Below are 13,296 nucleotides of genomic sequence, written 5' to 3'. Positions count from 1 at the left end.
CAGTCTGTTCTGATTCATAGATACTGAGAGACACAGAGACTGGGTCCAGGTTCTGATCCATAGACACAGGGACTGTGCCCAGTCTGTTCATAGATACTGGTCCAGTCTGTTCTGATTCATAGATACTGAGAGACAGAGAGACTGGGCCCAGTCTGTTCTGATTCATAGATACTGAGAGACACAGGGACTGGCCCAGTCTGTTCTGATTCATAGATACTGAGAGACAGAGAGACTGGGCCCAGTCTGTTCTGATGCATATATACTGGGTCCAGTCTGTTCTGATTCATAGATACTGAGAGACACAGGGACTGGGCCCAGTCTGTTCTGATTCATAGATACTGAGAGACACAGAGACTGGGTCCAGTCTCTTCTGATTCATAGATACTGAGAGACACAGGGACTGGGCCCAGTCTGTTCTGATTCATAGATACTGAGAGACACAGAGACTGGGTCCAGTCTGTTCTGATCCATAGATACTGTGAGACACAGGGACTGTGCCCAGTCTGTTCTGATTCATTGATACTGGGTCCAGTCTGTTCTGATTCATAGATACTGAGAGACATAGGGACTGGGCCCAGTCTGTTCTGATTCATAGATACTGAGAGACACAGGGACTGGGTCCAGTCTGTTCTGATTCATAGATACTGAGAGACACAGAGACTGGGTCCAGTCTGTTCTGATTCATAGATACTGAGAGACACAGGGACTGGGCCCAGTCTGTTCTGATTCATAGATACTGAGAGACACAGAGACTGGGTCCAGTCTGTTCTGATCCATAGATACTGAGAGACACAGGGACTGTGCCCAGTCTGTTCTGATTCATTGATACTGGGTCCAGTCTGTTCTGATTCATAGATACTGAGAGACATAGGGACTGGGCCCAGTCTGTTCTGATTCATAGATACTGAGAGACACAGGGACTGGGTCCAGTCTGTTCTGATTCATAGATACTGAGAGACAGAGAGACTGGGCCCAGTCTGTTCTGATTCATAGATACTGAGAGACACAGGGACTGGGCCCAGTCTGTTCTGATTCATAGATACTGAGAGACACATTCATAGATACTGGGTCCAGTCTGTTCTGATTCATAGATACTGAGAGACACAGGGACTGGGCCCAGTCTGTTCTGATTCATAGATACTGAGAGACACAGAGACTGGGTCCAGTCTGTTCAGATTCATAGATACTGGGTCCAGTCTGTTCTGATTCATAGATACTGAGAGACACAGAGACTGGGTCCAGTCTGTTCTGATTCATAGATACTGAGATACACGGGGACTGGGCCCAGTCTGTTCTGATTCATAGATACTGAGAGACACAGGGACTGGGTCCAGTCTGTTCTGATTCATAGATACTGAGAGACACAGGGACTGGGCCCAGTCTGTTCTGATTCATAGATACTGAGAGACACAGGGACTGGGCCCAGTCTGTTCTGATTCATAGATACTGAGAGACACAGGGACTGGGTCCAGTCTGTTCTGATTCATAGATACTGAGGGACAAGGCCCAGTCTGTTCTGATTCATAGATACTGAGAGACACAGGGACTGGGCCCAGTCTGTTCTGATTCATAGATACTGAGAGACACAGGGACTGGGTCCAGTCTGTTCTGATTCATAGATACTGAGAGACACAGGGACTGGGCCCAGTCTGTTCTGATTCATAGATACTGAGAGACACAGGGACTTGGCCCAGTCTGTTCTGATTCATAGATACTGAGAGACACAGGGACTGGGTCCAGTCTGTTCTGATTCATAGATACTGAGAGACACAGGGACTGGGCCCAGTCTGTTCTGATTCATAGATACTGAGAGACACAGGGACTGGGCCCAGTCTGTTCTGATTCATAGATACTGAGAGACACAGGGACTGGGCCCAGTCTGTTCTGATTCATAGATACTGAGAGACACAGGGACTGGGCCCAGTCTGTTCTGATTCATAGATACTGAGAGACACAGGGACTGGGCCCAGTCTGTTCTGATTCATAGATACTGAGAGACACAGGGACTGGGTCCAGTCTGTTCTGATTCATAGATACTGAGCGACAGAGAGACTGGGCCCAGTCTGTTCTGATTCATAGATACTGAGAGACAGAGAGACTGGGCCCAGTCTGTTCTGATTCATAGATACTGGGTCCAGTCTGTTCTGATTCATAGATACTGAGAGACACAGGGACTGGGCCCAGTCTGTTCTGATTCATAGATACTGAGAGACACAGAGACTGGGTCCAGTCTGTTCAGATTCATAGATACTGGGTCCAGTCTGTTCTGATTCATAGATACTGAGAGACACAGAGACTGGGTCCAGTCTGTTCTGATTCATAGATACTGAGATACACGGGGACTGGGCCCAGTCTGTTCTGATTCATAGATACTGAGAGACACAGAGACTGGGTCCAGTCTGTTCTGATTCAAAGATACTGAGAGACACAGGGACTGGGCCCAGTCTGTTCTGATTCATAGATACTGAGAGACACAGGGACTTGGCCCAGTCTGTTCTGATTCATAGATACTGAGAGACACAGGGACTGGGTCCAGTCTGTTCTGATTCATAGATACTGAGAGACATAGGGACTGGGCCCAGTCTGTTCTGATTCATAGATACTGAGAGACAGAGAAACTGGGCCCAGTCTGTTCTGATTCATAGATACTGAGAGACAGAGAGACTGGGCCCAGTCTGTTCTGATTCATAGATACTGGGTCCAGTCTGTTCTGATTCATAGATACTGAGAGACACAGGGACTGGGCCCAGTCTGTTCTGATTCATAGATACTGGGTCCAGTCTGTTCTGATTCATAGATACTGGGTCCAGTCTGTTCTGATCCATAGATACTGAGAGACACGGTTGACTTGGCCCAGTCTGTTCAGATTCATAGATACTGGGTCCAGTCTGTTCTGATTCATAGATACTGAGAGACACAGAGACTGGGTCCAGTCTGTTCTGATTCATAGATACTGAGATACACGGGGACTTGGCCCAGTCTGTTCTGATTCATAGATACTGAGAGACACAGAGACTGGGCCCAGTCTGTTCTGATTCATAGATACTGAGAGACACAGAGACTGGGTCCAGTCTGTTCTGATTCATAGATACTGAGAGACACAGGGACTGGGTCCAGTCTGTTCTGATTCATAGATACTGAGAGACACAGGGACTGGGCCCAGTCTGTTCTGATTCATAGATACTGAGAGACACGGGGACTTGGCCCAGTCTGTTCTGATTCATAGATACTGAGAGGCACAGGGACTGGGCCCAGTCTGTTCTGATTCATAGATACTGAGAATCACGGTGACTTGGCCCAGTCTGTTCTGATTCATAGATACTGAGAGACACAGGGACTGGGCCCAGTCTGTTCTGATTCATAGATACTGAGAATCACGGTGACTTGGCCCAGTCTGTTCTGATTCATAGATACTGAGAGACACAGAGACTGGGTCCAGTCTGTTCTGATTCATAGATACTGGGTCCAGTCTGTTCTGATCCATAGATACTGAGAATCACGGGGACTTGGCCCAGTCTGTTCTGATCCATAGATACTGAGAGACACAGGGACTTGGCCCACTCTGTTCTGATCCATAGATACTGAGAGACAGGGAACATTCCAGTCTGTTCTGATCCATAGATACTGAGAGACAGGGAACAGTCCAGTCTGTTCTGATCCATAGATACTGAGAGCCAGGCAACAGTCCATTCTGTTCTAATACCTAATAGATAGTTATTGAGTAAGGCGCGTTTAAAGGGAAAGACCGGCGCTGTTTTGTATTGTGGCCTATGTTCCATTTAATATCGTGTGGAGTTTTACACAGATATAGGCTTGCAATACAGAGAGTGCATTACCAAAGATGGCTTAGCATGAAGACATGTCAAAAATCCTCCATTAGAAATCCCTGATCTCTCTTTTAGGTGATGTCATGGTGACGTTGCCTAGCTACATTCCTGCGCGGTCGTCTCGCGCTGAACTGCTCATGTGCAGGCCAACAAATCAAAAAAATATATAATATAAAACATCTCTCTCTCTTTCTCTCTCTCTCTCTCTCTCTCTCTCTCTCTCTCTCTCTCTGTCTCTGTCTCTGTCTCTTTCTCTGTCTCTGTCTCTCTCTCTCTCTCTCTCTCTCATTCAATGGACTTTATTGGCATGGGAAATGTGTTAGCATTGCCAAAGCAAGTGAGGTAGATAATATACAAAAGTGAAATAAACAATACAAATTAACAGTAAACATTACACATACAGAAGTTTCAAAACAATAAAGACATTACAACTGCCATATTATGTATATATACAGTCTCTCTCTCTCACTCTCTCTCTCCCTCTGTCTTTCTCCCTCTCTGTCATACCACAATAGCCTATTTTTGAGCGAGGTAGGGACCTTTACAGTACATGTTATGTGTATTTGAGGCGGCAGGTAGCCTAGTGGTTAGAGTGTTGGATCCCCGAGCTGACAAGGTAAAAATCTGTTGTTCTGCCCCTGAACAAGGCAGTTAACCCACTGTTCCTTGGTAGGCTGTCATGTAAATAAGAATTAGTTCTTAACTGACTTGCCTAGTTAGTTAAATAAATACAGTTGAAGTCAGAAGTTTACATACATTTAGGTTGGAGTCATTTAAATTTATTTTTCAACCACTCCACAAATTTCTTGTAAACAAACTACAGATTTGGCAAGTCGGTTAGGACATCTACTTCGTGCATGACACAAGTCATTATTCCAACAATTGTTTACAGACAGATTATTTAACTTATAACTCACTGTATCACAATTCCAGTGGGTCAGAAGTTTACATACACTAAGTTGACTGTGTCTTTAAACAGCTTGGAAAACTCCAGAAACTGATGTCATGCCTTTAGAAGATTCTGATAGGCTAATTGACATCTTTTGAGTCAATTGGAGGTGTACCTGTGGATGTATTTCAAGGCCTACCTTCAAACTCAGTGCCTCTTTGCTTGACATGATGGGAAAATCAAAAGAAATCAGCCAAGATTTCAGAAAAAGAATTGTAGACCTCCACAAGTCTGGTTCATCCTTGGGAGCAATTTCCAAACGCCTGAAGGTACCACGTTCATCTGTACAAACAATAGTACGCAAGTATAAACACCATGGAACCAAGCAGCCGTCATACCGCTCAGGAAGGAGACACGTTCTGTCTCCTAGAGATGAACGTACTTTGGTGCGAAATCAAATCAAATCAAGTGCAAATCAATCCCAGAACAACAGCAAAGGACCTTGTGAAGATGCTGGAGGAAACAGGTACAAAAGTATCTATATCCACAGTAAAACGAGTCCTATATCGACTCAGCAAGGAAGAAGCCACTGCTCCAAAACCGCTATTAAAAAAGCCAGACTACGATTTGCAACTGCACATGGGGACAAAGATCATACTTTTTGGAGAAATGTCCTCTGGTCTGATGAAACAAAAATAGAACTGTTTGGCCATAATGACCAAAGTTATGTTTGGAGGAAAACGTGGGAGGCTTGCAATCTGAAGAATACCATCCCAACTGTGAAGCACGGGGATGGCAGCATCATGTTGTGGGGGTGCTTTGCTGCATTAGAGACTGGTGCACTTCACAAAATAGATGGCATCATGAGGGAGGAAAATTATGTGGATATATTGACGCATCATCTCAAGACATCAGTCAGGAAGTTAAAACTTGGTCGCAAATGGGTCTTCCAAATGGACAATGACCCCAAGCATACTTCCAAAGTTGTGGAAAATAGCTTAAGGACAACAAAGTCAAGGTATTGGAGTGGCCATCACAAAGCCCTGACCTCATCCTCATCCGACAATTTGTGGGCAAAACTGAAAAAGCGTGTGCGAGCAAGGAGGCCTACAAACCTGACTCAGTTACACCAGCCCTGTCAGGAGGATTGGGCCAAAATTCACCCAACTTATTGTGGGAAGCTTCTGGAAGGCTACCTGAAACGTTTGACCCAAGTTAAACAATTTAAAGGCAATGCTACCAAATTCTAATTGAGTGTATGTAAACTTCTGACCCACTGGGAATGTGATGAAAGAACTAAAAGCTGAAATAAGTCATTCTCTCTACTATTATTCTGACACTTCACATTCTTGTGATCCCAACTGACCAGACAGGGAATTTTTTTACTAAGATGAAATGTCAGAAATGGTGAAAAACTGAGTTTAAATGTATTTTGGCTGAAGGTGTATGTAAACTTCCGACTTCAACTGTCATTTGATTAAATGTGGCCTGCATTCTACTGTCAGGAGAGGAGAGCATGTGTCACAAATGGCATTCTATTCCCTACATAGTGACTATGGTCAGTAGGGCTCTGGTCAAAAGTAGTGCACTATGTAGGCAGTTTAACCCACTGTTCCTCGGCCGTCATTGAAAATGAGAATTTGTTCTTTAACTGACTTGCCTAGTTAAATAAAGGTAAAATAAATAAAAATAGATGCCATTTGTGACACAGCAACAAGCTGTAAATAGCAGTGAAACAAATTTGTGGCAGCGCACTAGTGTAGAGGAGAGGATCTAACGTAAAGCCTTGTTTATACCTGCTGAAAATATGTCCTTTGTCCTGATCATGCCCACATTCTGATCGTGCCCACATTCTGATCGTGCCCACATTCTGATCGTGCCCACATTCTGATCGTGCCCACATTCTGATCGTGCCCACATTCTGATCGTGCCCACATTCTGATCGTGCCCACATTCTGATTATGCCCACATTCTGATTATGCCCACATTCTGATCGTGCCCACATTCTGATCGTGCCCACATTCTGATCGTGCCCACATTCTGATCGTGCCCACATTCTGATCGTGCCCAATTTCTGATCGTGCCCAATTTCTGATCGTGCCCACATTCTGATCGTGCCCACATTCTGATCGTGCCCACATTCTGATCGTGCCCACATTCTGATCGTGCCCACATTCTGATCGTGCCCACATTCTGATTATGCCCACATTCTGATCGTGCCCACATTCTGATTATGCCCACATTCTGATCGTGCCCACATTCTGATCGTGCCCACATTCTGATCGTGCCCAATTTCTGATCGTGCCCAATTTCTGATCGTGCCCACATTCTGATCGTGCCCACATTCTGATCGTGCCCACATTCTGATCGTGCCCACATTCTGATCGTGCCCACATTCTGATCGTGCCCACATTCTGATCGTGCCCACATTTTCATAAATATGTCTACACATCATGGTTAGGGTCAATTCCATTTCTATTCAATTCAGGAAGTACACTGAAATTGGAAATGAAATGGAATTGACCCAAACCCTACTATACATGGTATTAAAATCCGTCCACTGTGTCGGCTCTGTGATCAGAGACCCCCCCCCCCCCACTGTGCAAATTATTATGACAGCTGTTCTATTCAAAGAATACGTATTTTATTTTAAGATACATATTGATGCAATAAGACAACGGTGCCACCTGTCAATGATTATTGACCAGGTCGCAGTTCCAAATTAAAACTTGTTCTCAACTAGCTTACCTGGTTAAATAAAGGTGAAAAAATATATAAGAGGGGGGGGGGGGGGGGGGGGGGGTGAATATGATTTAAATGGTTTCACTGTCCAGATCCGTTTACACTTACAGCTTTCCAGACACAATGGGTCCCTGGGGTGGTCAGGAAGATCTGATCAATTACAATGTGTCTGTTTAATCGTCTACACCTGTCTGAAAAAAGTGGGCACAATCACAATGTGGAGAAGATATAAAGACAAAGGATGTTAGAACCAGGTGTAAACAGGGCTTCCGTTGCCATGGCGAACGGGGCTAGAGACTCCCAGTGAGCCTAACACAATGTGCCAGGCAGCCTAACAATGTTGTTTACTGGATTTGGTGGTGGTGGGGGGGGGGGGGGGGGGGGGAAATAGTCGCTACGTGTTTGTTTAGGGGCACACATACACACACACAGCGCACGTACTCCCAGGAACACATGAATACACACACACATAGACACACACATGTACACACGCACACACGCATGAACACACAAACATTCATGCATGCTTGCCAACTACTGTATTTACAAGCACACACGTAAATTCTTAAACACACACACTACACACGTACACGCGCAATTTTCCCTAACCCTTACCGTAACCTGTACATCTAACCCCTAACCCTAATTGTAACCCTGAACCTAACCCCTAACCCCAAACCCTAATTGTACCCCTAAACCTAACCCCTAACCCCAAACCCTAATTGTAACCCTGAACCCTAACCCCTAACCCCAAACCCTAATTGTAACCCTAAAGTTTAAAATATCCTTTGTCCTCATGGGGATGTGGGAAATGTTACTAATTTTGGAGATGGTTTGGTGTAGTGTGGTTTGGTGTAGTGTGGTTTGGTGTAGTGTGGTTTTGTGTGGTGTGGTTTGGTGTAGTGTGGTTTGGTGTAGTGTGGTTTGGTGTAGTGTGGTTTGGTGTAGTGTGGTTTTGTGTGGTGTGGTTTGGTGTAGTGTGGTTTGGTGTAGTGTGGTTTGGTGTAGTGTGGTTTTGTGTGGTGTGGTTTGGTTTTGTGTGGTGTGGTGTAGTGTGGTTTGGTGTAGTGTGGTTTTGTGTGGTGTGGTTTGGTTTAAGAATTTGTTCTTAACTGACTTGCCTAGTTAATAAAAAAAGGTTATTCCCACTTTATGGCCTAATACTTTGGAACAATTTTTTTCATAAAGTACCTAATATAATTAACACAGAACAGGTATCTGCTCTTGGCAATCTCAGCAAACCGAGACTCTGCCCATCATCTGTAAATACAGTCTTGTTTGTGTCCCATGCCCCCTGATCTCTATACTATAGAGGATCTGCCCCCCTTTGTAAATTCAGTCTGGATGTGTCCCATAACCTCTGACCTCTCATACAATGCAGGATCTGCCCTCCCCAGGCCCTAATTCCAGAGGATGAATATGGCTCTGGAAGGCTTCTGAAGCTGATGGAACTGCCTTGGAGAAACGACTTGACTCATGGTCATGCATCTCCAAATTGCACCCTATTCCTTTTGTAGTACACTACTTTTGACCTGGGCCCATAGGGCTCTGGTCAAAAGTAGTGCACTATTTAGGGAATAGGGTGTCATTTGGGACTTGTATCTGGAAGCATCAGTTACTGCATGTCACTGCAGATCAAGGACAAAATAGCGTTTTTAGGAACCGGGTTGACCGGAAGGACGGCATTGTATGTAGGCTGTGAAATACAAAGGCTGGTAATGAAGTTAGGGTTATGGTTTTCATATCTGAATAGGTTCATAAGAGCTGCTTAGTTCCTTCATTGTTCATATTTCAAAGGAAGTTGAATTGCATTTCCTGTTTTGGGGGATCAGAACACTAACAAACAGCTATACACCGGACCTGTGCCATATTGTATTGAAGTTATAGCTTGCTTCATAAAGGCTGTTTTCACACCTGTACTTTTTGATCAAGTTATGACTGACTACATGGCATGTTTTCTTCAGTAGTGTAGACATAGAGTAGGGATTGTAAAACGTGTCATCCAGCCATGACACACCTGTCTTCTGCTACGACGACACGCCCGTCTCACCTTTCAATCATCCTCTAATCCCTCTGCTTCTCCCATTTACCCATCATCCCTAGCACCTGCCCGTCAGCATCATGACAACCAGCCAGAACCATGACAATGCACAAGCCATATCAGCTGCTAGCAGTGACATCAATGTCATCATCGAAAAACACCCATCTCACATTCCAAATGAAACTCTACCACTTTCACAATCTCTCTCACTCCAAAGTTAGCTAGAGTTCACACAAGTCACTCTGCGTTGAACTTTTGGCCTAGTTTTGGGGGGGCGGGGTTCTCTCTTTTTCTGTCTTTTCACAGCAGGTTCTGTGTGTTACCTGGGGATTTGAACTTGAAACTTTTCGGTTACTAGTCCAATACTCTAACCACTAGGGTACCTGCCGCCCCACATTCTTCAACTGAAATGAATACATTTCTATACATTTTTTAAAGTCATGGATCCCCATTAGATTCTGTCAAGGCAGCAGCTACTCTTCCTGGGGTTTATTATGTATCCCCATTAGTTCCTGCCAAGGCAGCAGCTACTTTTCCTGGGGTTTATCATGGATCCCCATTAGTTCCTGTCAAGGCAGCAGCTACTCATCCTGGGGTTTATTATGGATCCTCATTAGTTCCTGACAAGGCAGCAGCTACTCTTCCTAGGGTTTATTATGGATCGTCATTAGTTCCTGTCAAGGCAGCAGCTACTCTTCCCGTAGTTTATCATGGATCCCCATTAGTTCCTGTCAAGGCAGCAGCTACTCTTCCTGGGGTTTATCATATATCCCCATTAGTTCCTGCCAAGGCAGCAGCTACTCTTCCCGGAGTTTATCATGGATCCCCATTAGTTCCTGTCAAGGCAGCAGCTACTCTTCCTGTGGTTTATTGTGGATCCCCAGTAGCTGCTTCCTGGGGTCCAAACATATTAAAGCACTTACATTACATATAAAACAAAATATAAAACAGTACATCATCTAACATTATTACACGTCTACATATATATAATACAACATACAATAATATTACAAGGTACTTGTGTGCTAGCGTGTGTGTCTGTGACTGTGTGTGTGTCTCTTCACAGTCCCTCTGTTCCATAAGATGTTTTTTAAATCTGATTCTACTGCTTGCATCAGTTACCTGATGTGGAATAGAGTTCCATGTAGTCATGGCTCTATGTAGTGCTGTGTGCCTCCCATAGTCTGTTCTGGACTTGTGGACTGTGAAGAGACCTCTGGTGGCATGTCTTGTGGGGTATGCATGGGGTATCTGAGCTGTGTGCTAGTCGTTTAAACAGACAGCTCGGTGCAGTCACTTTGTCAACACTTCTTACAAAAACAAGTAACGATGATGTCAATCTCTCCTCCACTTTTTGAGCCAGGAGAGATTGACATGCATATTATTAATGTCAGCTCTCCATGTACATTTAAGGGCCAGCCATGCTGCCCTGTTCTGAGGCAATTGTAGTTTTCCTAAATTCATCTTTGTGGCACCTGACCACACGACTGAACAGTAGACCAGGTGCGACAAAACTAGGGCCTGTAGGACTTGCCTCGTTGATAGTGTTGTTAAGAAGGCAGACTTCTCCCCGTCTTAGCTACTGTTGTATCAATATGTTTTGACCATGACAGTTTACAATCCAGGGTTACTCTAAGCAATTTAGGCACCTCAACTTGCTCAATTTCCACATTGTTCATTACTAGATTTAGTTGAGGTTTAGGGTTTAGTGAATGATTTATCCCAAATACAATGCTTTTAGTTTTTTAAATATTTAGGACTAATGTATTCCTTGCCACCCACTCTGAAACTAACTGCAACTCTTTGTTAAGCGATGCAGTCATTTCAGTCGCTATAGTAACTTGTGTGTATAGTAGACTCACTGGCTTTACTCAAAGTCAGTGGCATGTCATTAGTAAAGATTGAAAAAGTAAGGGGCCTAGACAGCTGCCCTGGGGAATTCCTGATTCAACCTGGATTATGTTGGAGAGGCTTCCATTAAAGAACACCCTCTGTGTTCTGTTAGCCAGGTAACTCTTTATCCACAATATAGCAGGGGGTGTAAAGCCATAACACCCTCTGTGTTCTGTTAGACAGGTAACTCTTTATCCACATTATAGCAGGGGGTGTAAAGCATACATTTTTTTCAACAGCAGACTTTGATCGATGATGTCAAAAGTCACACTGAAGTCTAACAAGACACCCCCCACATTTTTTTTAAATCATAAATGTCTCTCAACCTATCATCAGTAAATTGTGTAAGTGCAGTGCTTTTTGAATATCCTTCACTGTAAGCGTACTGAAAGTCTGTCAATTTGATTACAGTAAAATAACGCTGTATTTTTTCCAGAGGTTTACTATGGTAACAGGCTGAATGGTTGGCTATTTGAGCCAGTAAAGGGGGCTTTACTATTCTTAGGTAGTGGAATGACTTTGCTTCCCTCCAGGCTTGAAGGCACACACTTTCTTGTAGGCTTAGAATGAAGATGTGGCAATATCATCTGCTATTATCCTCGGTAATTTTCCATCCAAGTTTGTCAGACACAGGTGGCTTGTCATTATTGATAGACAGCAACAATCTTGTAACTTTTTTCAACTCTTCTACACTCACTTTACAGAATTCAAAATTACAATGCTTGTCTTTCCTAATTTGGTCAGATATACCTGGATGTGCAGTGTCAGCGTTTGTTGCTGGCATGTCATTACTAAGCCTGGTCTAATATGTCACATAATCACTGTGTGTGTGGTGTGTGTCTGAGCCAGCTGTTAGGTTCGGGGACAGCCTGGGGGCTCACAGTGTATCAACGAGGGCCTTGCCTGTCTGCCAGATGAAATCCCTTCTCCTCTTCCGAGGCAGGCGCCTGCCCACACAGCAGAAACACAGCAGACAAATGAAGCTCTTTATGCATTGTTCATCATCTTAGTAGTCATTTGGTCCACTGCTCTGCTGTGAAAAGACAGAAAAAGAGAGAACCCCCCCCCAAAACTAGGCCAAAAGTTCAACGCAGAGTGACTTGTGTGAACGCTAGCTAACTTTGGAGTGAGAGAGATTGTGAAAGTGGTAGAGTTTCATTTGGAATGTGAGATGGGTGTTTTTCGATGATGACATTGATGTCACTGCTAGCAGCTGATATGGCTTGTGCATTGTCATGGTTCTGGCTGGTTGTCATGATGCTGACGGGCAGGTGCTAGGGATGATGGGTAAATGGGAGAAGCAGAGGGGCCGGATTAGAGGATGATTGAAAGGTGAGACGGGCGTGTCGTCGTAGCAGAAGACAGGTGTGTCATGGCTGGATGACACGTTTTACAATCCCTACTCTATGTCTACACTACTGAAGAAAACATGCCATGTAGTCAGTCATAACTTGATCAAAAAGTACAGGTGTGAAAACAGCCTTTATGAAGCAAGCTATAACTTCAATACAATATGGCACAGGTCCGGTGTATAGCTGTTTGTTAGTGTTCTGATCCCCCAAAACAGGAAATGCAAATCAACTTCCTTAGAAATATGAACAATGAAGGAACTAAGCAGCTCTTATGAACCTTTTCAGATATGAAAACCATAACCTTAACTTCATTACCAGCCTTTGTATTTCACAGCCTACATACAATGCCGTCCTTCCGGTCAACCCGGTTCCTAAAAAAAAATGCTATTTTGTCCTTGATCTGCAGTGACATGCAGTAACTGATGCTTCCAGACTCAAGTCCCAAATGACACCCTATTCCCTAAATAGTGCACTACTTTTGACCAGAGCCCTATGGGCCCAGGTCAAAAGTAGTGTACTACAAAAGGAATAGGGTGCAATTTGGGGATGCAT

The sequence above is a fragment of the Oncorhynchus clarkii genome, chromosome 18 (genome assembly GCF_045791955.1).
Source record: "Oncorhynchus clarkii lewisi isolate Uvic-CL-2024 chromosome 18, UVic_Ocla_1.0, whole genome shotgun sequence".
Classification (NCBI taxonomy): domain Eukaryota; kingdom Metazoa; phylum Chordata; class Actinopteri; order Salmoniformes; family Salmonidae; genus Oncorhynchus; species Oncorhynchus clarkii.
Note: the sequence above shows the minus strand (reverse complement) of the source record.